Source organism: Schistocerca serialis, chromosome 7 (genome assembly GCF_023864345.2).
Source record: "Schistocerca serialis cubense isolate TAMUIC-IGC-003099 chromosome 7, iqSchSeri2.2, whole genome shotgun sequence".
Taxonomy (NCBI): Eukaryota; Metazoa; Arthropoda; class Insecta; order Orthoptera; family Acrididae; genus Schistocerca; species Schistocerca serialis.
Window position 1 is genome coordinate 123980535 of NC_064644.1, and position 25689 is coordinate 124006223.

Sequence of the window (25689 nt, forward strand, 5' to 3'; positions counted from 1 at the left end):
TACTTTCGGACGTAATCTAGGCTGACATGCTACATTAACAGGAGCGTTCCTATCCCCAGGATCTAACGAGAGGAACAGAAGTTTCGTGATGCCTGTCTTAGTGGCATGTATTTGTTTAAAAGCACGTCTTTAATTCCAAGTCCTCCGTTATGCCTCTGCAAAGTCGCCGTGTGGAGGGATACTTTGAAGATATTTTGTATCCACACATACCAAGAGGCTACAGCTAATATTTAATGTGCAGTAACCTGCAGTACCGGTAAGACTGCTGCGACATGATATATTTTGCTAAGTATGTATGTATTTATAAAGTGAACTTTCTGCAGTCAGTCTAAAAATCGAATGTCATGGTCCTTCAACAAGCTTCCGATGACATTAAGTTTCCGCTCCCAATTGCTCGTGGCCATGCTCTTGCGATTCGCCCTTAACCTCAAGCCGAGTTGGAATCTCTCTACAGTTACATCTAACCAGTGCGCACCTGTTGCACTATTGTAAGAACCGAAATGCAGGTTCATTTGGCTACAAGAATGCGTATGTTCCTCCACCATGACGGGGCTCCTGCACATTCTAGGCGTCAGGTGACACATTATCCAAACCTAACATTTCCCGGTAGGTGGATCATTAGATATGGGCACTTTTCTTGGCCTTCAAGGTCCTCAGACCTTATCTCTTTGGATTTTTGCCTCCGAGGAAGGTTAAAGGCGAAGTCTAGAAATAAAAAGTAAACCCAAGAGCCGATTTGATCGTTCGGGTTATGAATAGTGCAGCCCTCATAAAAGAACGCAAAGACGATCTCATTAGAGCTACACGTGGTGTTATCAAGAGAAGTCAAATGTGCATTGAAGTTGGTTGGTGAATTTTTGAAAATCAACTTTGAATGTCCTCATTTGCCTTTGCTTTGAGTTTGTTAGCGTTACGTACTAACAGCTGTATCTCTGTACTCAATAAAAAGTGGACGCATTTATATGGGATTTTTTTCGTCTGTACTACCACCTGCTAAAATATGTACTATTCCTCCTTAAACACACTGTATATGTATATATGTGTGGTGTCTGTTATTTAGGACATGTCCGAAAGAAAATGCTTCATGGCATTCTGCAACGACCTTCGATCTAGTTGCAGGGGCTGATACAGATTTCAGAGCTGCTTGGGTGTCTGAATAAAAGTAGATGCTACGATTTTTGTAGGGTCTACTCTAATTTTCCTCCGTGCACATGCTGACAGAAAAAAACGTGTAATACTATGGCCATCTTCCCTAAAGAGATTCTAGGTAGTACACCACATCTGGTACTTTCATCTGTTTTCAACCTGTCAGTAAACCACGGTGTTGTGGTTCGTTTTTCCACTGCTCCCTTCTCCCAACTGTTACATGGCAAAGTTTATTGAAACAGCTAGAAGTTATTGTGTAGTTAGTCAGCATTTCCCCAGCCATCGCCTTACTAATGTGGGATTCCGTATATTCTAACTATATCCAGGTATTTCCACTTTTTAGCCTTTATGTCCCTGCCGCTGCCTCCATTTTAAGCCACAGGTCTAAGGCGGGCATGTCTAGCATAATATCCATTCCAAGAGTGGATGTCCTGCTAATTCCATCTGTTTATGAAAGCAGGCCAGTCTCTGCACTTTGCCAGACTCCCTACCAGCCACCTTCTGCTCGACTTTGTTCATATTATAGGCCAATAAATTATCATTGGTTTTTTTGGAGGGATGTATATCCAGTATGTACTGGATTTAGACCTCATTTACCCTACAGCAGCTTGTAGTGCTTATAAGAATATCTTTCGCAATGGAAAATACTCTTTATGTGAGGTGTTCATAATAGTTTTCCATCCAGGGCTATCTCTAGATACACTACAACCCTCTCTAAAGTTTCATCGAGAAACATAATTTTTCAATATGTGTGCTGGACATGCTTCCCCATAAATAATACTACACCAGTTTTCGTGGGGCTCGTCTTTAAATACTTTTTCACAATGTTCAGTGCACATAGGTTTAACAGTACTAGCAAATTTTCTAAGTCGTTCTGTGAATAGATCGTCTACTTATTCTTTTCAAGAGTAGTCTCCCGCATTCAGCTCATCTATGAGTTCATTCACCACTAGGTTCTTCATCTCTAACCATTTACTCGAAGGTCGTATTACTCGACACCCAGGAAGATACAGAGAGCATCCAGAAAGGATAGTGCTTTTTCCACGTTCCCAACAAGTTGGTCAAATGTTACTTCACGTGATTTGCTTCGCAAGTATTATGAAAATGTGGCAGTTCATAGATAAAATTATGTACTCACAACAACAAAAAATATGTCGGCAGAAAACAAAAACGTGGCATTATGAATTTGGCAGTACCTCAAGGATTTTCGCTTTGACACTAAGGGTTACTAAAAGAAGCAAGACGAGTTTTGCTAGAGCGTTGTCTTACGATTCCCTCATTGAATTTGTATCTGCCTGCTTGTAGCTCCGCTACAAAACAATTAAAAATCTGGCTTTCGGCGAGGCTCGACAGGCGAACAGAGGCAGCATGCACCTGACAGGCAAGCACGTTACCTACGAGCTAGCTTTTTTTTTCTTTTTTTTATCATTTTTTTGCCAAACTCAAATTTCTTTTTCCTTTAAGAACAAATTGTGAGGAATAAATAAGGAAAAGTTTTTTTTCAAAAGAAAACAAAGACTCCAATTATACTGGTTTCTCCTTCCAGTAAACAAAAATGAGTCTCCTTCGTCTTGTTGGCGAAGAAGCGATCTTTTGGAACAAAAAAAAAGTTTCTCAAAGCCAAAATCAAATTTCTTTTTCCTTTAAGAACAAATTATGAGGAATAAATAAGGAAAAGTTTTTTTTTAGAAAAAAGTCGTCGTGCGACTTGTAGTTAAAGTCCAGTTCTTACAGGAGCTGCTGAAGTGTATCCGCCTACAGCATGCCAGCTCGTCCAAACGTGTCTTCTCATGGCGTAGGCGTGGCTGTCATGCGCATTAAAATAGAACAACGGCGTCAGATGAAAATTTGTGCCTGACCAGGTTTGAACCCGGATTCGTAGTGTCTTTTCTTTCGGACATTCCTGAAGGAACAGACACCAGACATATATCCATATACAGGGGCATTTTTTCTGCAATTTGTCTGTACCACCACCTCCTACAATATTTACTATTCCTCCTCAAACATCCTAGCGGGAATACAGTGTGGCCGCGAGCGAATGGAATAATGACCGCGAGGGGGGGGGGGGGGGGGGGGGGGGGGGAAGGGGGGGGGTACCGCGCATGTGGTATGCGGCAAAGATGGGAATTCACGTCTGACGAGGGGCGTGTGTAGATAGGTGCTGAAGAGAGGTTGGCTGCTGTGTCCCGACAGTGCCCACCGTCAGAAGTTCGAGTCCTCCCTCCGGCATGGGTGTGTGTGTTGTCCATAGCGTAAGTTACTTTAAGTTAGTATAGTAGTGTGTAAGCCTAGAGACCGATGACCTAAGCAGCTTGGTCTCATTACTTCTTACAACGAATTTACAAAATTTTATATCCAAAATACTGCATCTCGGTTCTTACAATAGTGCAATAGGTGCGCACTGGTTCGCTGCAACTGAAGAGAGACTCCAACTTGAGTTGTGGTTAAGGGCATAACAACTTAAATTGTGAATATATTTCTGAATGGGATCACCAATTTAGTATTGGAGGGCAGCGTGGAGGGTAAAAATCGTAGAGGGAGACCTAGAGATGAATACACTAAGCAGATTCAGAAGGATGTGGGTTGCAGTAGGTACTGGGAGATGAAAAGACTTGCACAGGATAGATTAGCATGGAGGGCTGCATCAAACCAGTCTCAGGACTGAAGACCACAACAACAACATTTCTGAATGAATGTTTGTTATGCATTTTTCCGTCACCCTTTTCACTGTTATAAGTTATGTTCTACAAGGAACGCACGCCATTGGAGGCGGCAATCTGTAATTTATTTTACCTTAATTACTACTTCAATTTTGTTCCACAATTTAAAGGTATATAAAGGTGCAAACACGGAATACATGGGAATAATACAGCTGCTCAGTGACAGGTATGGGGGAGGCATTGAGGCCAGGCCTCGGATCTTCGACCCCTGCCCTCTTTGCCTCCGCCTACCTGGTGCTGAAAGTCTTCTCAAACTTTTTTTAAAAAAATAATAGTGCAGTGATCAGCATGTCTGTCTAGTAAGCAGGAAGTCCAGGTTCGAAGCCCAGTCGGTCACAAACATTCATCTGCCGTCTTAGCTGTATTTCAACGCGCTGTGACAGTGTGGACGTCGGTCCTTCGATATTTAAGATGCAATTGTTTTTTGAGGCAATAGAGGCGATTTGCGAACTTTTGTCTTGCCATCAGTGTAACGGGACTTCAACGGCATCCAGCCGTTAGTGATTGCTTTGTGCCGGCGCTAACCCATGTCATATTTATGCGAATCAGATTGTAGTTCATATTTAGTCAAATAACGAATGGTCAGTATACAAGTATGCCGGCCGGCGTGGCCATGCGGTTCTAGGCGCTACAGTCTGGAATCCTGTATCGGGCATGGATGTGTCTGATGTCCTTAGGTTAGTTAGGTTTAACTAGTTCTAACTTCTAGCGGACTGATGACTTCATACGTTAAGTCCCATAGCGCTTAGAGCCATTTGAACCATTTTTGAAGTATACAAGTATTTACAAACAGTAGACGCAGGATTGCAGCGAACTGATCACTTAACCAAGTGCAACATAGAGTACCTGTATAATGAGTCATTTCAGCTGTATAGCTGAGGGTAATATTTTTTAAGCAATTCATTGCAGAATTAATGTAATACCCGCACGATGATCTCTGTAGTCATACTGTATCATTAGCAGCCCGTGAATGGAGTACTATGTTCGTTCAAAAATGGTTCAAATGGCTCTGAGCACTATGCGACTTAACTTCTGAGGTCATCAGTCGCCTAGAACTTAGAACTAATTAAACCTAACTAACCTAAGGACATCACACACATCCATGCCCGAGGCGACCGTAGCTGTCACGCGGTTCCAGACTGAAGCGCCTTTAACCGCACGGCCACAACGGCCGGCACTATGTTCGTTAAATCGGCTTACTCAAGCTGAGGCCAAATAAAGAGAAGCGACGACGCCACAACACTATCAATACTTAAATGGGTAGTCAGGGCTAAATTATGTGTGCCACCACTAACGTTACTGTAATCAGTTTGAGAGCATAACACCACCACAACTACTGACAACCTGACCAATATCATCACGCAGTTGTAACTCGCAGTGATTACAAGTTTCTGATGTCTGTCAAGAATAACGGAAGGCGCCTCTGAAGTTCTAATTGCATTACGCCTAGGACGGAGAGAATCCTAAATAACAGTAAAAGGTCACCCAGCGAAGAGAAGAGTCCACGTATTGTCTCAAGTTCTTGCAGTTTGATATTAATGCAGTTCCCGATAGTTTCACACTAACGGGTTCTTTTGGCTATCGGAATACTCATATGGGAATTATAAAAGTGTAATTGCTAGAACGCTCAACCTTAATAACACCTCATTCTGGTTTGAATACGACTCGGAAAGTGACATTAATTTGACGTTTCCATCCACCTCCTGACGTCTTACTGAATGAAGTCTTAAGTGCACGCACAGTTGTGTTGCCTGCCGCATGGATTCCGTGATGTGTTGTGGCAGCTGGCAGTCATTGCTGAATACTGATATTTGCAAATATCCCCACTGCTGTAGGGGAAATCGTCTTTGTTGCATTTTTTACATACCGTAATTAGCACAATAACATAAGGCTTGCTCTGCTGAAGAACTTGATGCCCACAAGTCCTTAAATAAGAATCTCCTAGCGGGAGTAATGCATGAAAGGAGACAGACCGTTGGACAAAAGAATGGACAGCTCCCTGCTTTTTGCGTTTCCGATAGCGCCTACGATAAGAATCTGGTGTCATATTATGCTTCACAACCTTAAACTGTTTATTTTTTTACTTCATACTAAAACTAAAGTTATGATACGGGAAGAGGAAATGACTGATATGCTTCTCAGGAACTTTAGTTTTTCGTGTTTATTTTCTCATTTCATACTAAAACAAGGGCGTTAATATGGGAAGAGGAAATGAAATATACGCTTCCAAGACATAATATTTCCTTGTGTGCTACTACTGTATACATGAAAGCCCTGCAGTTAATTTTTGTATGTTGGATAAATTTTGATATCACCTCACATTCCTTTGTGACAAGGTTCCTATTTTCTTGGGACTCAAATGGAGTGGACATTTCATCACTGGTTAATATTCTGATGACTAATGACATGATATCCGTTGCAATTACTCCATGGCACCTGTGAGTAGAGTCTCACGTTGGTTACTATAGGAACACGCAGGCAGTGATATCCGCTCACTGCAGTCAGAGCCAAGGTGATTTCTTTCTGTTTATGGCGAATCGTCTGCTGCAGTGTCCACGCCCAGCCAACATAAACAAATCGCGGCGGCATTGGGCACTGCTAATCGCTGCACTTGTCGCGAGCCTCGACAACAAGAGCGCACTGTCTCTGCTAACCATACTATGGAGTTAATACATCTTACTTAACGTAATATGCAGGTCGTGGGTTGGGTAAAAATTCAGTTTGGAACTTCCCATCGCATTAAAATACTTTACAGTCATATGTGATGCAATATTTATTGTTGGTTGTCTCTCTAATGTTAATAGTATTGATTCAGATTGTGCGTGAAAACGAAACACACACACACAACAGTCATTGATTCCAGTAAGGGTGACAACTACTGTGTGTTGAACAACAGATGCACCAGTCAATTCCTCAGTTGGCGTCGAGTAGATGAGATTTTTCAATTATCTTGCATTGCAAGAATTGTAAGGAGGATACTGAAAGTAAATGGACTTGTATCTAAAGAGCCGCGACAAATCGAAGCTTGACCGACTATCAGATAATTGTGCACATGGGTTTTGTGGACGAGTATACTTTTAGTAACCAACCCACCCACGATCATTACGTAAGATTTCTCGAAGGCGTAGGGGCATTGATTTCATTAAGTCGTCGATAGTGTAGCGTGATGGTTTACTTCCCACCATACGTTTTCTATATTCGTCCAAAGGTCGCTTGCATTTGTAGGTCCACATGGCAATGACCTTGTTACCTCTGCCCACATATTGTCTATCTGGTTGATGTTCGGTGATCGTGGAACAAACGGCAACAGCTTTATCCTCTCTTGGCCCTGAAACCAATCTCGCACTGCTCTGCTATGATGGATGGGGCTCTGCTCCTGTAAATGAACTGTTATCTCGTTCGTTCATATATTTATATTTAAATAAAATATTAGTAATAAGTACATTGAATTATTATTTTCCACAGTGCTTAAGAATTCAGGCCCTGTCCTAAATACGTGACCTAGATTCAACAGTCCGATTAAGAATATGGTTTACCCAGTCTATCAAATGATGAGAGTCGTGTTCGGATACCCACATTAAGCCTGACTGGCTGAATCCGATTAGAACGATCTGGTATCAAAATGAAATTACAGAAAACGGATAATTTGAACGTCTGTATTGCAACAATGCTGCGCACATAAATTCCTATGATGGAGTAACAGGTAGCAATTGCCCAGGAAAAAGTGAGATATATGTCTAACGCAGCAATGTAACGTAATTATAACCCATATTTATGTGATGAAAATACTGAGTCGAACAATGCACATCCATTTCAGTGGTGGGAAGATGCACCATATCGGATTTGCTGATGACATAATGACAATAATAATAATAATCCCGTGGAGCCGATAGGGAAAACCCTCCCCCATATGGGTGGTACTGAGGAAATCAAATACTTGGGGTGAACCAAACACTAACTCAATCCTCAACGACTACTCAATCCGTTGAACTCAAAATCCACGCACGTCTGAGTGAAACCCACCGCTACTCTGGTCACCATCTGTTAGCTCAATGAGCTCGGCTGAAAATATTTTCTTCCAAAGGCTTCAACACCCTCTGGTCCTGTTCGGTCCTGGAATCACCCAGGCCAAACCAACGAAACACAAGCAAACATGAACTGTGCAAGCAAAGTCAACTTTACCCCAGGTGGTACATAACCCGGCTGTCGGCAGGCGGCAGTTGGATTTTCGGATTCTGAGGAGTCCAGGTTAGCACGGCAGAGAATATTGAAGGTCTCTTGTACACTTCCCTACAAGCAGAAAACATGCATTTGAAAACTATACGCCGCGCGGGATTAGCCGAGCGCTCTGTGGCGCGGCAGTCATGGACTGTGCGGCTGGTCCCGGCGGAGGTTCGAGTCCACCCTCGGGCATGGGTTTGTGTGTCTTTGTCCTTAGGATAATTTAGGTTAAGTAGTGTGTAAGCTTAGGGACTGATGATGACCTTAGCAGTTATGTCGCATAAGATTTCACACACATAAGAACTTTTTTTTTATATAACTAAACATCGGTACATTAATCCAAATACGAAAACTAAATTATCTCACATCATAAATCGACCGACAAAAAATTCTCATCATTGCTCTTCAAGAACCACGACTAACTGACTATGAAACCTTGCGTTACCGAAACCATTGCATCTTCAACAGCAAAATGCAACAAAAGGTAGAGAAAGGGGTACCAACCTTTAGCATGGCATTTCTTGAACACAGATCTATTATCAAGTCTGTCAAAGAAAGTACAATCATCAACAATCGACTTATGACAATGCTCATTCAGAGCCGCAGTAAAAAATATACACTCATCAATGCACATGCCCCCACCAACATCAAAAATAAGAAAAACACCAAAAATGTCGAAAAATTCTGGAACACACTCGAAAATACTATGAGCAAAATTCACCAAGATCACGTGAAAATGCTAATGAGAGACTTCAATTCTATATTTGGGACAGAAAAAACCTGTAGAAAAATCATTGGTACAAATTCTACACACCGAAACCCTTAGACCAACGGCACACGCCTGACTGACATTTGCCAACAATTCAACCACAAAAGTATGTCTTCTCACTTTAGGAAAATACCATTTCTCAGGTAACATGCTTGGCTACCAGGTGCAAGCTGCTGTCGTTCGCCTTTCTAGATCCGCTGAAAGCCAGAATTTTAATTCTTTTGTAGTAGAGCTACAAGCAGGCAGATACAAACTCAATAAGGGAATCGTAAGACAGCGCTCGAGCAAGATTCGTCTTGGTACTTACAGTAACTCTTACTGTCAGAGCGAATCCTTACGGTACTGCCAATTTCATAATGCCACTTTTGTTTTCTGCCGAGATATTTTTTGTTGTTATGAATACATAATTTTGTCGTTGAAATGCCACATATTCATAATACTTGCGAATGATACAGGAAATGAATTAAATACAGATCTTTTCGAAGTCAAAAGTCGGTAATATCCTACTAATTCCTGTTAAAATAGGATCAATCGTCCTACAGACACTTAATGCTTTATTAAGACAGGCTGCCGTCGTGATGTTTTTGTAGTAAACTGAATTTAATTTGTATTAGTAAAGTGAATATTTTATTTGCATTTTCCATTAGTTTACTAAAGGCAACAGTAATCATCAAAGAGAAATTAATCAGTAGCTGAATTTTCTTTCACGATATCTAAAACAATCTGACAAGGCTACAGTTGTTTACAAATCCTATGCCTGTAGAAACCTACTTGTTTTAACGATGTAATTAAACCATAGTAGTTTTAAGAGCATTTGTCTAGAAATGAATTGCCTTGACGGTTGATCGATCAAGAGCGGGAAAGGTAAAATTTTACGAATATATGAGGAGAGGGGCAAGTGCTTGAGAGAGGACTTCCCTAACAATAAAAGTGTCTGAGAGAAGACTTTCCTATCAATCTCCTGGATAGTTTTGTTTCTCATGTCAACAGAGTGAGTCATCATGCAGTAGCACAGGTTATGTAGTTTTGTTGCTCGACTTTCTTATACTGCGACCGAAAGGTGTCTCAGTTGTTGACTACAAATTCCAGCTATGTTGCACACACCCCTTTGGGCAGAATTCGTAGTCCGAAACACACTTTTGGAGCTATCAAATGTAAAATATTATGTTCAGACTACTCTTTGCTGTAGTCTACGTCTTTTGGTGGGGCTCAGTCTTTCATTTCTTCTTAGGAAGTTAACGATAAAGGCATCATAACACGTCACCAGTAACAGTACTGCATAGGAATGCTCAATGAGCGACGTGATGACGTTCAATAATAGTCACTCCGTTGATTTTTGTTGTTTCGAATTAGAGCATGCAGTACTCCTACACCAGACTTCTGAACGTTGCCTGTTGAATGCAAATATCGCATGATGGTAAAATGGTAATCTGTCACATATATCAGTCGTCGAGAATTCCTTAATGGGGAAAATCATTCATGCCAGAACGATCTTTGTTGAAACAAGAATATCTTTTTCTGGCGCATTTTTCCCAAAAGCACTCGCTCCACACACAGTTCAAATCTTTCTAGCTGCCTCCTCTACATTCACCCCTCTGTTATACCAAAAGTAAACGTTGTGCTGCAGATGTTACACCTTTTCCACTTGCGACTCAATTTTACAATGCTTAACTGTAGTTCATGATTTACAAGTATGCAAAATCCAATGCTTAACTGCAAGATGATAACTAGGACTTCAAATTCGAAAATGGCATTGATACTTACACTGACAGCGTGGCGCCGCCTTCACATGGGCGGCGCCGGATTCCAGGTGGCGTGTGGCGTCTGGCCGGTGGCCAGTAGCCGCTGCAGCGCGAGGAAACGCTCGAGCGTAAGGTGTTATGATCGCGACGCAGCCACGAGCTGTACTGTGGAATTGTTTCTGGAACACTTGTTATTGCGGGTGGGTAGAATGTTAAGCGAATTGTCTTCGATGTTCAACCAGACTCATAACTTTAGACCGAAATGTGGAAAAAAAAAAACAGTTGGACGCGAACCTGCGACTCTAAATTTAGAACGCACGACGATTACCGCAAGACCACGGGCTCACTCCATCAATATCAGCTCGGAAGTAGAGAACACTTCGTCGTAACACTTCCCCATCTTACAGTGTTGCCAGATTGTGCAGGTGGCCGGACTTAGAGTTGTCAGGGGCGGTCAGTTTTATTGGCCACCTTAAGGGGCTCCGGAAAGGCTCAAAATCATGAAAAGTTCAATTTTTACTTTTATGCGTTTTCTGAATCTGCAGATTATTACCTTTTAATAGATATATAATTTATTCAATTCCGAAGACTACAACTATTTTTAAATTTTTTTTGAAATGTGTTCTACATGGGCGTGACCCACTGTGGCGCTGTTAAACTGCTGTCAAATGGTGTTATTATTAACGTCCGTGTTCATCAGCCACATTTTAGTGATGTGAGATAAAGAATGTGTTGTGGCTAACCTGTAATGGTTCAATATATATCGCTGGTGTGATTGTCGATTGTTTCATGTTTATTTACTCTGTCGTTATCTCGAAAATATTCGTAATTAATTCTGTTTCTTGAATCTCTGTTTTGTTGAAGTATAATAATGAGTAAAAGTAAAGTTATTAGAAATCCTCTGAAGGCTTTTAAGAAAAGGAGAAATGTTAGAAAGCCAAAGGTATGTGTTATTACTGTAAACAATAAAGACGATAACCAAGTGAGTGAACCTAACCTCTCAAGTACACCTGCCCATAGCAGTCAAAGTGGGAAAGAAAATACTTCACAGAAGAAGCTTGGTTCAATGAGTGAAAACTATGAGTGTTTTATGGGCGAATCGGATGTGAATGAAATATTTGATATGTCGGTTCTCAAAGGAATTTTTCAAACTGTGTAAGATGTATTCATTGTAGTGAAGTTGGTCTGGAACTCTCCATAATAAAGCACGTAGGACTTGCTAGTGAAATACAACTGAAATGTGATAAGTGTTCATACATGACCACCTTTTGGAACAGTGTTGCAGTAACTGCAACTGAATAAAATGGTAGCAAAATCTACGAACACAACAACGAGCGATGCTTGCTTTAGACAAGGAACGCCTTCGGGCTGCAGACGGGGCTGTAAAGAGTCTAGAAATACAAGCAAGAGTAAACAGGAGGAGGAACAAGAGGAAGGTGGAGGAGGAGTTTGTAGAGGATGAAGATAATCCATCCTATGGACCTGGAATGCACTAAAAAGTTAATCCAATCTTTGTCGCTCGATTCCCAAAACTTTTATTGTCTCATCCTAATTATATGTTTTCTAAGGATCTTCCAAACATATTTGTTTCACACTTTCAGTAAATGTTACACAGTACCTTCTGCATAATTTAACACAGCCTTTTTCCAAAAAACTGTATATTTTTGAATATATAAATAAAAAATTGCAAAAAAATGTTGTGAATTTTCATTACAATTAAAAAAAAATCATCTTTAATAACTGAACTAAAATTTTGTGAAATCCCTGTGTTAAGTTGTAGCCCATATTCCAATAAATAATCTGTAAAAAGTTCAACTTCCTACCTCAAATACTTTGTGAGGAAAGATGTAATTTATAAGCGTTATTTTAACATTGCAAGTATAGGGCGTTCCGGAGCCCCTTAAGTGAACGACTCGGACTTAGTCTCTGTGGCGGCCGGCCGGCGGTCAGTTTTTATGTCTAAGACTGTACATAATTCTCCAGACCATGACTTACAATCTGCTAAATTTTGCCCATGATACCTCTACGTTCATCGAGCTGGAACTAAGTGATGTAAGTCAGTGTCTAAGTGAGATGCTAACAATTGCTTATATGCTCTTTTTAGCAGAAAGAGCAGAAGTTGCGGTTATCCTGTGGACAACAAAATTTCTGTATCTGTCCCCAGTAGAACATTTGTGGGACCAGTCCGGGTGTCATCTCCATCTCAGTGCCAGTATGCAAGCAAGATATCAATGACCAGTTACAACTGTTGTATACCAGAAGAATCATAAGATCTGCTGAACTGAATGAATAGTCTAATGAGTACAGAATATGGACTGAGAGTTAATCGAAGAAAGACAAAGATAATGTGATGTAGTGGGAATGAGAAAAGAGAGAAACTTAACATCAGGATTGGTGGTCACGAAGTACATGAAGTCAAGGAATTCTGCTACCTAGGCAGTAAAATAACCAGTGACGAACCGAGCAAGGAGGACATCAAAAACAGACTAGCAATGGCAAAAAGGGCATTCCTGGCCAAGAGATGTCTATTAATATCAAATATCGGATTTAATTTGAGGAAGAAATTTCTGAGAATATATGTCTGGAGTATAGCATTGTGTGGTAGTGAAACATGGACTGTGGGAAAACTGGAACAGAGGAGAATCGTAGCATTTGAGATGTGGTGCAACAGACGAATGTTGAAAATTATGTGGACTGATAAGGTAAGGAATGAGGAGGTTCTGTGCAGAATTGAAGAGGAAAGGAATATGTGGAAAACACTGATAAGGAGAAAGGACAGGATGATAGGACATCTGTTAAGACATGAGGGAATGACTTCCATGGTACTAGAGGGAGCTGTAGATGGCAAAAACTGTAGAGGAAGACAGAGATTGGAATACATCCAGCAAATAATTGAGCACGTAGGTTGCAAGTGCTACTCTGAAGTGAAGAGGTTAGCAAAGGAGAGGAATTCGTGGCGGGCCGCATCAAACCAGTCAGAAGACTGATGATGAAAAAAAAAAAAAAAAAGTCAGCTCGCCTCAGGAGACGATAAAATGGCTTTATGACTGCCTTTCCGACCGCATCGGCGCATGCATCCAGCCCATGGATTCCGTGTGACGTCATACTGATAAGGGCTCATACTGCCAAGTTCAGTGTATATTTGACTCGATATTGTAATCACTGAAATAGTATCACGTAACTACTCAGCTCGTGAAGTTTAATTTCATTTCATCCTCCCCTTCTGGGTGCTTCCCTTTTCTTGTTAGGTAGTTTATTTCATGCTGATTTGAAAAACTGGACAAGGAACCTAGCTGCCAGTCGTTTTTAATAAACTGCTGGCCATTAAAATTGCTACACCACGAAGATGACGTGCTACAGAGGCGAAATTTAACCGACAGGAAGGAGCTGCTGTGATATGCAAATGATTAGCTTTTCAGAGCATTCACACAAGGTTGGCGCCGGTGGCCACACCTACAACTTGATGACATGAGGAAAGTTTCAAACAGATTTCTCATACGCAAACAGCAGTTGACCGGCGTTGCCTGGTGAAACGTTGTTGTGATGCCTCGTGTAAGGAGGAGAAATGCGTAACATCACGTTTACGACTTTGATAAAGGTCGGATTGTAGCCTATCGCGATTGCGGTTTATCGTATCGCGACATTGCTGCTCGCGTTGGTCGAGATCCAAAGACTGTTAGCAGAATATGTAATCGGTGGGTTCAGGAGGGTAATACGGAACGCCGTGCTGGATCCCAATGGCCTCCTATCACTAGCAGTCGAGATGACAGGCATCCTATCAGGATGGCTGTAACGGATCGTGCAGCCACGTCTCGATCCTTGAGTCAACAGATGGGGACGTTTGCAAGACAACAACCATCTGCACGAACAGTTCGACAACGTTTGCACCAGCATGGACTATCAGCTCGGAGACCATGGCTGCGGTTACCCTTGACGCTGCATCACAGACAGGAGCGCCTGCGATGGCGTACTCAACGACGAAACTGGGTGCACGAATGGCAAAACGTCATTTTTTCGGATGAATCCAGGTTCTGTTTACAGCATCACGATGGTCGCATCCGTGTTTGGCGACATCGCGGTGAACGCACATTGGAAGCGTGTATTCGTCATCGCCATACTGGCATATCACCCGGCGTGACGGTATGGGGTGCCATCGGTTATACGTCTCGGTTACCTCTTGTTCGCATTGACGGCACTTCGAACAGTGGACGTTACATTTCAGATGTACGACCCGTGGCTCTACCCTTCATTCGATCCCTGCGAAACCCTACATTTCAGCAGGATAATGCACGACCGCATGTTGCAGGTCCTGTACGGGCCTTTCTGGATACAGAAAATGTTCGACTGCTGCCCTGGCCAGCACATTCTCCAGATCTCTCACCAATTGAAAACGTCTGGTCAATGGTGGCCGAGCAACTGGCTCGTCACAATACGGTAGTCACTACTCTTGATGAACTGTGGTATCGTGTTGAAGCTGCATGAGCAGCTGTAGCTGCACACGCCATCCAAGCTCTGTTTGACTCAAAGCCCAGGCGTATCAAGGCAGTTATTACGGCCAGAGGTGATTGTTCTAGGTACTGATTTCTCAGGATCTACGCACCCAAATTGCGTGAAAATGTAATCACATGTCAGTTCTAGTATAATATATTTGTCCAATGAATACCAGTTTATCATCTGCATTTCTTCTTGGTGTAGCAATTTTAATTGCCAGTAGTGTAAATTTGCAGTCATTTATCAGAGGAGAGAGAATGACCAGGTAAACAAGTAAAAAAAGGACTACTGGAAGAAAGAAAATGCCTCAGATTAAGGTAAACACTGCTGTCCTACGGCTAGTGAGAACTGTGGGAAGTCATATACAGGGAGTTTGGGGAGGATAGGTCAATATTTTACACAGCGATAGTATAAGTAATTATGAACAATAAATGTTATATGAACAAAGATTCCCAAATGCTTCGTTATGGAGGTATGGGTATTAAAAGGAACTTTAATTCTGCAAAACTGATGTCCACAACGTGAACGTATACGCAATACAACTGAACCATTACGTGATTTTCTTGAAACTATGTTACAGAGAATTACAGTTACGTTACACATTTTTACATAATATTTATTTACTTTTCGTTTAGTACATAATGCATTACAACATGCATGCTACATGTATTCAGTCGAAAAAGACATACTACTTTTTTTTACAAATGGCTTTAACATTTATACGTACAATTGTTATAGAGTTCACAGAACAGGTTCGAATATCCCACCGTTAACGTCAATGCGCTTTTGCGTTCTAGTGATAACATGTTGTGTGGCTTATTCAATTGCCTGTGGTTGATTCCTAAACAGTTCAGCAACGTCCATGATGCGACGAAGCAATTCATCTTGTGTGTTTACCTTCATTTTGTGCACCTCTGATTTCATCCAACCCAATAAACAGAAATCTAAAGGTGTAAGGTCAGGTGATATTTGAGGCCAGTTAATAGCACCGCCACGGCCAATCCAGCCATTAGGGTAGGTGCGGTTGAGATGGTCCGTCACACGTAACGTAACATGTGGAGGGGCAATGTTACGTTGAAAGTACATTCCAGTTCTCTTGGCTAAAGGGACGTCTTCCAACAGCTCCACAAATGAATTTTCCAAACAATGCAGGTACCTCCCTCCCTATAATCGCAGATTGATAATAAATGGACCTATCAAAAACATTATTGATCATACTGCACCAAACATTTATGGCAAAACGAATTTGGAAATTGCTATCCACTGAAGGGCATGTATTTTCCCTTTGATCATCGATGATTATTACGTGTGTTTATTCCATGTTGTGAAAACTGGGCTTCGTCAGTGAATAGTATGTATGGAAGCAAATGACTATTCTCAATTACCTAACGACAGAATTGAAGCCGTTGGGTATTGTCGCCAACGTGGAGGTTTTGGACAAGCGGTATGTGAAGTGGATACAAGTTTTCCGCATGTAATAGTTCCCAAATATGTGTCTGTGGGACATTCATAAGCAGGAACATTCTTCGAATGCACGTACCGGGCCTTCGCTCAATACTTGTGATAATATCTTCCTGTTCTTGCAAAGTTTGTTGACGAGCAGGCTCGGACGAAAAATGTTTACTTGGAACAGAGCCTGTTGCACGCAAAGTGACGAACACTTTGGAAAACACCCTGCGATCAGATGATTGTCGAGTCGGAAAGCGCCTGTGGTATTTTTATCTTGCAGCGGTAGCACTACCGTCGCAGAAGCCATAAAATACACCATATCTGCGTATTCCTCATTACTGTAGACGTGTGGCATTGTTAGCAGCGCTTCTACGAACGCAGTTACACAGCTAACCGATCCGTCGCCCGTATACTACACAATGCGGCTTACACAACTGCGCAAACAATGGGTGAGTGTACTACGTACTACGTACGTGACATGACCATAATACGTGGTAGGTTGCGTAGCAAGAAACATGGCATGTACCCGTGCATTGTTTGCAAGGAAATTACGTTACAGTCCAGTTTTATTGCACATACGTTCACGTTGCGCGCATCAATTTTGCAGAATTAAGGTTCCTTTCAGTACCCATACCTCCCTAACGAAGCATTTGCGGACCTATGTTCGTACAACATTTATTGTTCAGAATTACTTGTACTGTCACTGTTTAAAATATTGACCTTTCCTCTCCAAACACCCCGTATATGGATAAAAAAATTAACTTAGCCATAGGTCACATCAATTCCTCTAGACTATTTATCAGCCTAAGAAGTCTGTTCAAGAAGCAGTTGTGATCTGAGGATGTGAAAAAGCCAAATGGATGCTGACGTATGGATTGATTATGTGTGACTCATGATGAAACAGTTCATATTTTTGCTTAATTTATATTTCTTAAGAGTGATTCTTTTACCTACTCGTATAGCGTACCGTGCTGACTGTGAGCCAGGAATGTGAGCCAGACCAGGGGAGAATTCGGATGACCTATCACTGACTGTGCCTGATGCAACGGCAAGCCTGTGGTTCTTAGGCGGCTTCCCTCGCTCATTTAAACAAATGTTGGGCTGGTCCCAAATTTCCACCCCTCAGAAAATACGATAAAAAATGAACACGATCATAAAAGAAGTTTGCACAAGTCACAGACAGGCACCACCCACTACTTCCCTGCTTTAATTAACTGGCGGCTGCTGTTACAGGAAGGCCATCTGGCCACTAAGCTAAATCCTGTGTATAGGAGATCCCGTACTAAAATGGATTAAGATTAAGTAAAAGAAAAATAAGTGATTTTGTTCTGTATTGGGAATCTTTCTGTTTTTGATTTCGTAATTGTGAGGGTTATATTACATTGAGGTGGCACTAATGTACCGCTTCCTGTACTCGGATAGGCGCGCCGGCCCCGGATCGAATCCGCCTGGCGGATTAACGACGAGGACTGGTGTGCCTCCCAGCCTGGATGTGGTTTTTAGGTGGTTTTCCACATCCAACTAAGTGAATACTGGCTGGTCCCCATGTCCCACCTCAGTTACACGACTCGCAGACATTTGAAAACGTTCGCACTCTTCCATTTCTTACACTAGACACAGACAGCTGGGGTACAGTACTTCCATCCCAGGGGGTACAGGGTGGTGACAGAAAGGGCATCTGGCCACCCACTGCACTAACATTACCAAGTCCATAGTAACAGGGCCGAACCCGCATTGAAGTGGGACAAAGGCCCAAAGGAAATGATGATATATTACAATGAGGTGAAAGTCATGGGATACTCCCAAATATCGTGTCGGATCTTCCTTTGCCGAGCATAGTGCAGCAGTTCGACATGATATGGACTCAACTATTCGTTGGAGGTCCCCTGCAGAAATAGTGAGCTATATTGTCTCTATAGCCACCCGTAATTGTGAAAGTGTTGTCACGGCAGGATTTAGTGCACGACTGACCTGTCGCTAATGCCCCATAAATGTTCGGTGGGATTCATGTCGGGCGATCTGGGTGGCCAAATAATTCGCTCGAATTGTCCAAAAAGTTCTTCAAACCAAACGTGAACAATTTTGGCCTGGCTATGTAGTGCATTGTCATCCATAAAAATTCCATCATTTATTCGGGAGCATGAAGTCAATGGAAGACTGTAAATAGTCTCCAAGTAGCCGAACATAACCGTTTCCGATCAAAGGTCACTTCAGTTTCTCCATAGAACTCAGTCCATTCCATGCAAACTGCCCACACCATTAGGTAGCCACCACCAACTTTCACAAAGCCTTGTTGAAAACTTAGGTCCCTTCCTACAAGGGGTCTGCGCAAGACTCGAACCGTACCATCAACTCTTACCACCTGAAGTATTTGACCAGACCATATTTTTCTAGTCGCACGATCCAACCGATGTGGTCACGAGCCCAGGAGAGGCACTGCAGGCGATGTCGTGCTGTTAGCAAAGGCACTCGCGTCAGTTGTCTGCTGCCGTAGCTCATTGTCGTTAAATTTCGCCGCAGTGTCCTAACGGATATGTTCGTCGTACATCCCTCATTCAATTCTTGCTTGTCTGTTAGCACTGACAACTCTCCTCAAACGTCGCTGTTCTTGGTCGTTAAGTGAAGATCGTCTGCCACTATCTTGTTCTTGGTGAGAGGTATTACCTGAAACTTGGTATTCTTGGCAAAATCGTGACATTGTATATCTTGGAATATTGAGATCCTTAACGATTTCCGAAATCATATCGGAAATCTTGTCATTTGAATCACCTGAGTACAAATGACAGCTCCGTCAATTCATTGCCCTTTTATACATAATGCGCCATCTGCATATGCGCATATCGCTATCCCATGACTTTTGTCACTTCAGTGTGTTTGTATAAGTAGTGAGGGTGTATAATGTATTTTTTATTGACAGGAGAAGGTAGCAGGATATGACATTTCTGTGTAATGACTAATGGGATGCAGGAGGCTGGGGATAGTGTTTGTATTCGTCACGTGAATGTTAAATTTTTTGCTGCCATAAAGAACAGATTATACAGTAATTACAGTTGACATATATGTGTGTATCATTGTTACATTCTTTATGGTTCTGGCAGTTTTAATGAATAAACTGTGTTTATTTGTAATTAATTGTGATAAGTTACAATAGATTTCCTTTGTGCTTGTGGTCAAATGTGTACTAGTTATTGGGCTATGTCTAAACTAAACTAAACTCCTCCCGAACAGGCCATGAAGACCCACCGGTACTGACTGGCCGCCGTGTCATCCTCAGCTTGTTGGCGTCACTGGATGCGGATACGGAGGGACATGTGGTCAGCACACCGCTCTCCCGGCCGTATGTCAGTTTACGAGACCGGAATTGGACTATATCACCACTTGCGTTATTCTTAAGATCACAAACATTGAACTGAGCATTCCGTTTAATGAATTCGCGATTTTTATATTGTTTCGGAAGGATTCAACATTTTTTTAATCGGTCGTTTCTTTGAACTATAGCAACTTCTTTTCAATCCTGTTAATGTGAATTTGAACGATAATGTGATGTGTGAGTTAGTTGCAGGCTGGACGCTAGATTGTACTGGTATCTGAAGAAAATTGGAGCTGCCTTCAGGTGCAGCAATCAAGGTCACTTAGGAGGTTTGGTTTTGGTGCTTTGTAATAAGGCAACAGACTATAGAATGTTATGCAGTCACACTCGGAGCTGAAGCAGTACGATGACTGAAAACTGTTCTTCTGAAGATTTGTTTTTAGTATCTGAATTGGAACCTTGTATCATTGAATTACTTTTTTAAATTAAATCCTTGTTCCTGAGACACTACTTTTCAAAACTAAACAGAAGTTCTCATAATTACCCTTGCATTGGTCTCAGTCACAGATATATGAAGGCAATTGTACAGGAACATATGAATGCAATTTTCTGTAGGAAGTGTGAACACCTTTTTGTTTAAAACACAGTTTAGGTACCGTTATTATTTGCGAGAGTTGTTCAATGTTTACTTTGCTGAACAGCACACCAAAAAGGCCACATAACAAAAGAGCTGGTGTGCAGTTAGCATTAACCAGGTGGAATGACATTTCAGGACTGATTTCTACATACTTGTACCATTAATATGTAGTTTTGCTTTGAAGTTTTAGCACATAAGGCCTCCAACAGATCAGTACCACAAGTGACCCCTGTATTATCTGAACAGCTGTTCACATTTTCGCTATGTGTTTGCAGTTAACATTGTAAGTTGGCTGTATACGATTTTTTTATTGGTAACGCCACGTAGCGCTCTGTATGAAAATCACTGGCTGCGCTGTGTGCAGTCTGTTGCTGGTTTGCATTGTTGTTTGCTATTGTAGTGTTGGGCAGTTGGCTGTTAACAGCGCGTAGCGTTGCGCAGTTGGAGGTGAGCCGCCAGCAGTGGTGGATGTGGGGAGAGAGATGGCGGAGTTTTGAGGGCGGATGATCTGGACGTGTGTCCATCAGAAACAGTACATTTGTAAGAAAGGATGTCATGAATTGGTATATGTATTATGACTTTTGAACACCATTAAGGTAAATACAAATGGATGTCATGAACTGCTATATATATATATATATATATATATATATATATATATATATATATATATATATATAATGACTTTTGAACACTATTAAGGTAAATACATTGTTTGTTCTCTATCACAAAATCTTTCATTTGCTAACTATGCCTATCAGTAGTTAGTGCCTTCAGTAGCTTGAATCTTTTATTTAGCTGGCAGTAGTCGCGCTCGCTATATTGCAGTAGTTCGAGTAACGAAGATTTTTGTGAGGTAAGTGATTTGTGAAAGGTATAGGGCCATTCTTTTGTAGGGATTATTGAAAGTCAGATTGCTTTGCGCTAAAAATATTGTGTGTCAGTTTAGTGTTGATTAGAATAAGTAAAGAGAGTAATGTCTGAGTACGTTCAGTTTTGCTCAGCTTTTTGAAAAGCAAATAATGTAAGAGGTTTATCAGCACAGTCATTCATTAATTTTTCTAAGAGGACGTTTCATATGTCGACCCTTAGCCGATGATACCTCACTGGAATCTTCTGATTTTTTCTTGTAGTTTCTGTAATTAGTGTAGCTACTGTTTATTGCTAGCGCGTGATTATAGAGAGAATTTCCTTTGTAGTTGTAGTTTTTCAATGTTGTACAGTAAAACAGTTGTGGCATGCATGTAGATTTGCACCAAGTATTTCGCAGCTGCGCTTGCAATTAACGAGATATTATTTGCAATGCTGTGTTAATGTGTTTTTTTTATTTTGCTCTTCAAATTGTGCTTTTCTGTTTTATCGTGTGAAATATTGCGACAATGATGGCGTGTGAAAAACGTAATACTAGGCTCCAAAGTAAACTGAGAAATGACAGTGAAGACGAAAGCAGTGTGTTAGCGCCACCGAGTAATGAATTAACTAATGTTCAAAGTAGTAATTTGGTAATTGTGCATAGGGAAATGGAGCGGGCGACAAATAATGGTGTAGACAGTGAAACAATTAGTGAACAGGGAAGCATTATCTATCGATCGGTCGGCAACAGCTCGCCTCAGGAATCCGAAATGACAGGACACAATCTTGCAAATACTGTAGATTCAGGTTTTGCGTCCTCATCGTTTTCTCAAATAAGTCAAGACACATTTTCTGCTTTTCAGAATGCGAATATTGCCGTTTCAAATGCACTGCCGAATAGCACTAAGGAACATGTTTCAGACACCAGTGCATTGTTATTACAGTTAATGCAACAAATGGTACAAAGCCTACAAAAGTTAGACACAACGCTTGAACAAAATCAGAAACAAATGGGACAAAATCTTCAAAAGTTAGACACAATGGAACAAAATCTTCAAAAGTTAGACACAATGGAACAGAATCTTCAAAAGTTAGACACCACGCTTGAACAAACACGTGAAGATTAAACTACTGAGTTACATAAAATCGAATCGAAATGTCAAAAAGTCTGTAATGACGTAAAAACACAAATTTGTGAGCATTTCCAACCTATTTTTTCGCGTCGTGAACATGCATTACAGAATCACGAAGGAGCCATAAAGGAACTGCAAACTATTGTTCATCAATATCACGACACCTTGCAAGCTAAAATTGACTCAGTTGCATCTACCGATTCGGTTACGCAACTTGCAAAAACTCAGGAAAACGTAAAGGACACAGTACATACGATTTCAACACAAATGGACACTCTGAAACTTGGTTCAGGAAAACACACTGAGGAAATAAGTACACTATCAGAGCGAGTAGCCGAACTTTCGGGTCAGTTCACTAACTTATCTGCAAAGGTAGATGATGACCTGAATGACACAAGACCTGTAGCTTTCACTGACACAGAAGAGTATGAACAAATTAAGAAATTCAAACAAAATCAGAATCAAATTAATACGCAACACAAAAGAGAAATCCGGGAAGTACAAGATCAGTTGGCACAAGTAATACAAGAATTACATATTTCAGAGGACACTCGCGCTCCAACACGGCTTCGAGGGACTTAGGAATACGGAAAAGCCGCAAAATATTTCATAATTTCGGAAATTATGAAAGAAATTGGCAAGGTGCATCGAATTTTGAGATGGAACCGCCGACACGACGTAACAATGACCGATATGCGACTCGCCGACACGATGATTTTGACTATAAGCTCTTCATTACTACACGTAAATTCAAAACATTTAAGAATTCTGGCAACGACATTCATCCACAAGCGTGGCTCCATCAATTCTCTCATTGTTTTCCTCCCAACTGGTCATTAGAGCACAGATTAGAATTTATGTGTGGCTACTTAGAGAATGAACCAGCTGTAAGCGTGCGAACGGTAATTCACGATTGTCACAGTGAAGGAGAAATCTATCATACCTTCCTCTCAGCGTATTGGTCTCAAGCTACACAAGGCCGAGTAAAACATAGCATCATAAATATGAAACATTTCGAACAATCTGAATTTTCCAGTCTTGTGAAATATTTTGAAGACATGTTGCACAAGAATCACTACCTGTCAAACCCTTACAGCCCCTCAGTACTCATCCGCATTTGCTTAATCAAACTGCCTGAACATTTACGGTATATTATTTTGGCAGGACGTTGCAAAGACGACATTGAAGCTTTTCAGGGAGTGTTACAAGAATTGGAAATTTACACTGACAATCGCGGGACGCGAAAACAGGAACACAACAATTACAGATCACATCCGTCACAATTCTGCGATGAAATAGCGGAAAGGTCGGGGAAGAAGGCCAGTGTTCACTCTGTCTGCTTGCCGGGGGGTCTCATCCGAGATGTGGAGGAGGCCCTACCGGCGGCGATAGAGAGCACTGGGTGCACCCGACTGCAAATTGTTGCTCATGTCGGCACCAGTGACGCCTGAGGTCATACTCAGTTCGTACAGGCGGTTGACGGAATTGGTGAAGGCGGAAAGCCTCGCTCGCGGGGTGGAATCAGAGCTAACTATTTGTAGTATCGTTCCCAGAAACGATCGCGGTCCTCTGGTTTGGAGCCGAATGGAAGGCTTAAACCAGAGGCTCAGACGATTCTGCGGAGATCTGGGGTGCAAATTTCTCGACCCTTCGCTATCGGGTGGAGAAATGTAGGGTCCCCCTGAATAGGTCAGGCGTGCATTACACGCCGGAAGTGGCTACAAGGGTAGTGGAGTACGTGTGGAGTGCACATGGGGGTTTTTTAGGTTAGAGAATTCCGTCCCTAGGCCCGACAAGACGCCTCCTGAGACGCGGCAAGGTAGGAGTAGGCAAAATGCAACAGGGAATAACAATATTATTGTGCTAATAGTAAACTGCAGGAGCGTCTATAGAAAGGTCCCAGAACTGCTCTCATTAATAAACGGTCACAACGCCCATATAGTACTAGGGACAGAAAGTTGGCCGAAACCAGACGTAAACAGTAATGAAATCCTAAACTCAGATTGGAATGTATACCGCAGAGACAGGCTGGACAGTGAAGGGGGAGGCGTGTTTATAGCGATAAGAAGTGCAATAGTATCGAAGGAAGTTGACGGAGATCCAAAATGTGAAATGATTTGGGTGAAGGTCACGGTTAAAGCAGGCTCAGACATGGTAGTTGGATGTCTCTATAGGGCCCCTGGCTCAGCAGCTGTTGTGGCTGAGCACCTGAAGGATAATTTGGAAAATATTTCGAGTAGATTTCCCCACCATGTTATAGTTCTGGGTGGAGATATTAATTTGCCGGATATAGACTGGGAGACTCAAACGTTCATAACGGGTGGCAGGGACAAAGAATCCAGTGACCTTTTTTTTAGTGCTTTATCTGAAAACTACCTTGAGCAGTTAAACAGAGAACCGACTCGTGGCGATAACATATTAGACCTTCTGCTGACAAACAGACCCGAACTATTTGAAACAGTTAACGCAGAACAGGGAATCAGCGATTATAAAGCGGTTACGGCATCGATGATTTCAGCTGCAAATAGAAATATTAAAAAGGGTAGAAAGATTTTTCTGTTTAGAAAAAGTGACAAAAAGCAGATTTCAGAGTACCTGATGGCTCAACACAAAAGTTTTCTCTCAAGTACAGATAGTGTTGAGGATCAGTGGACAAAGTTCAAAACCATCGTACATTATGCGTTAGATGAGTATGTGCCAAGCAAGATCGTAAGAGATGGAAAAGAGTCACCGTGGTACAACAACCGAGTTAGAAAACTGCTGCGGAAGCAAAGGGAACTTCACAGCAAACATAAACACAGCCAAAGCCTTGCAGACAAACAAAAATTACGCGAAGCGAAATGTAGTGTGAGGAGGGCTATGCGAAAGGCGTTCAATGAATTCGAAAGTAAAGTTCTATGTACTGACTTGGCAGAAAATCCTAAGAAATTTTGGTCTGATGTCAAAGCGGTAGGTGGATCAAATCAAAATGTCCAGACACTCTGTGACCAAAATGGTACTGAAACAGAGGATGACAGACTAAAGGCCGAAATACTAAATGTCTTTTTCCAAAGTTGTTTCACAGAGAAAGACTGCACTGTAGTTCCTTCTCTAGATTGTCGCACAGCTGACAAAATGGTAGATATCGAAATAGACAACAGAGGGATTGAGAAACAATTAAAATCGCTCAAAAGAGGAAAGGGCTCTGGACCTGATGGGATACCAGTTCGATTTTACACA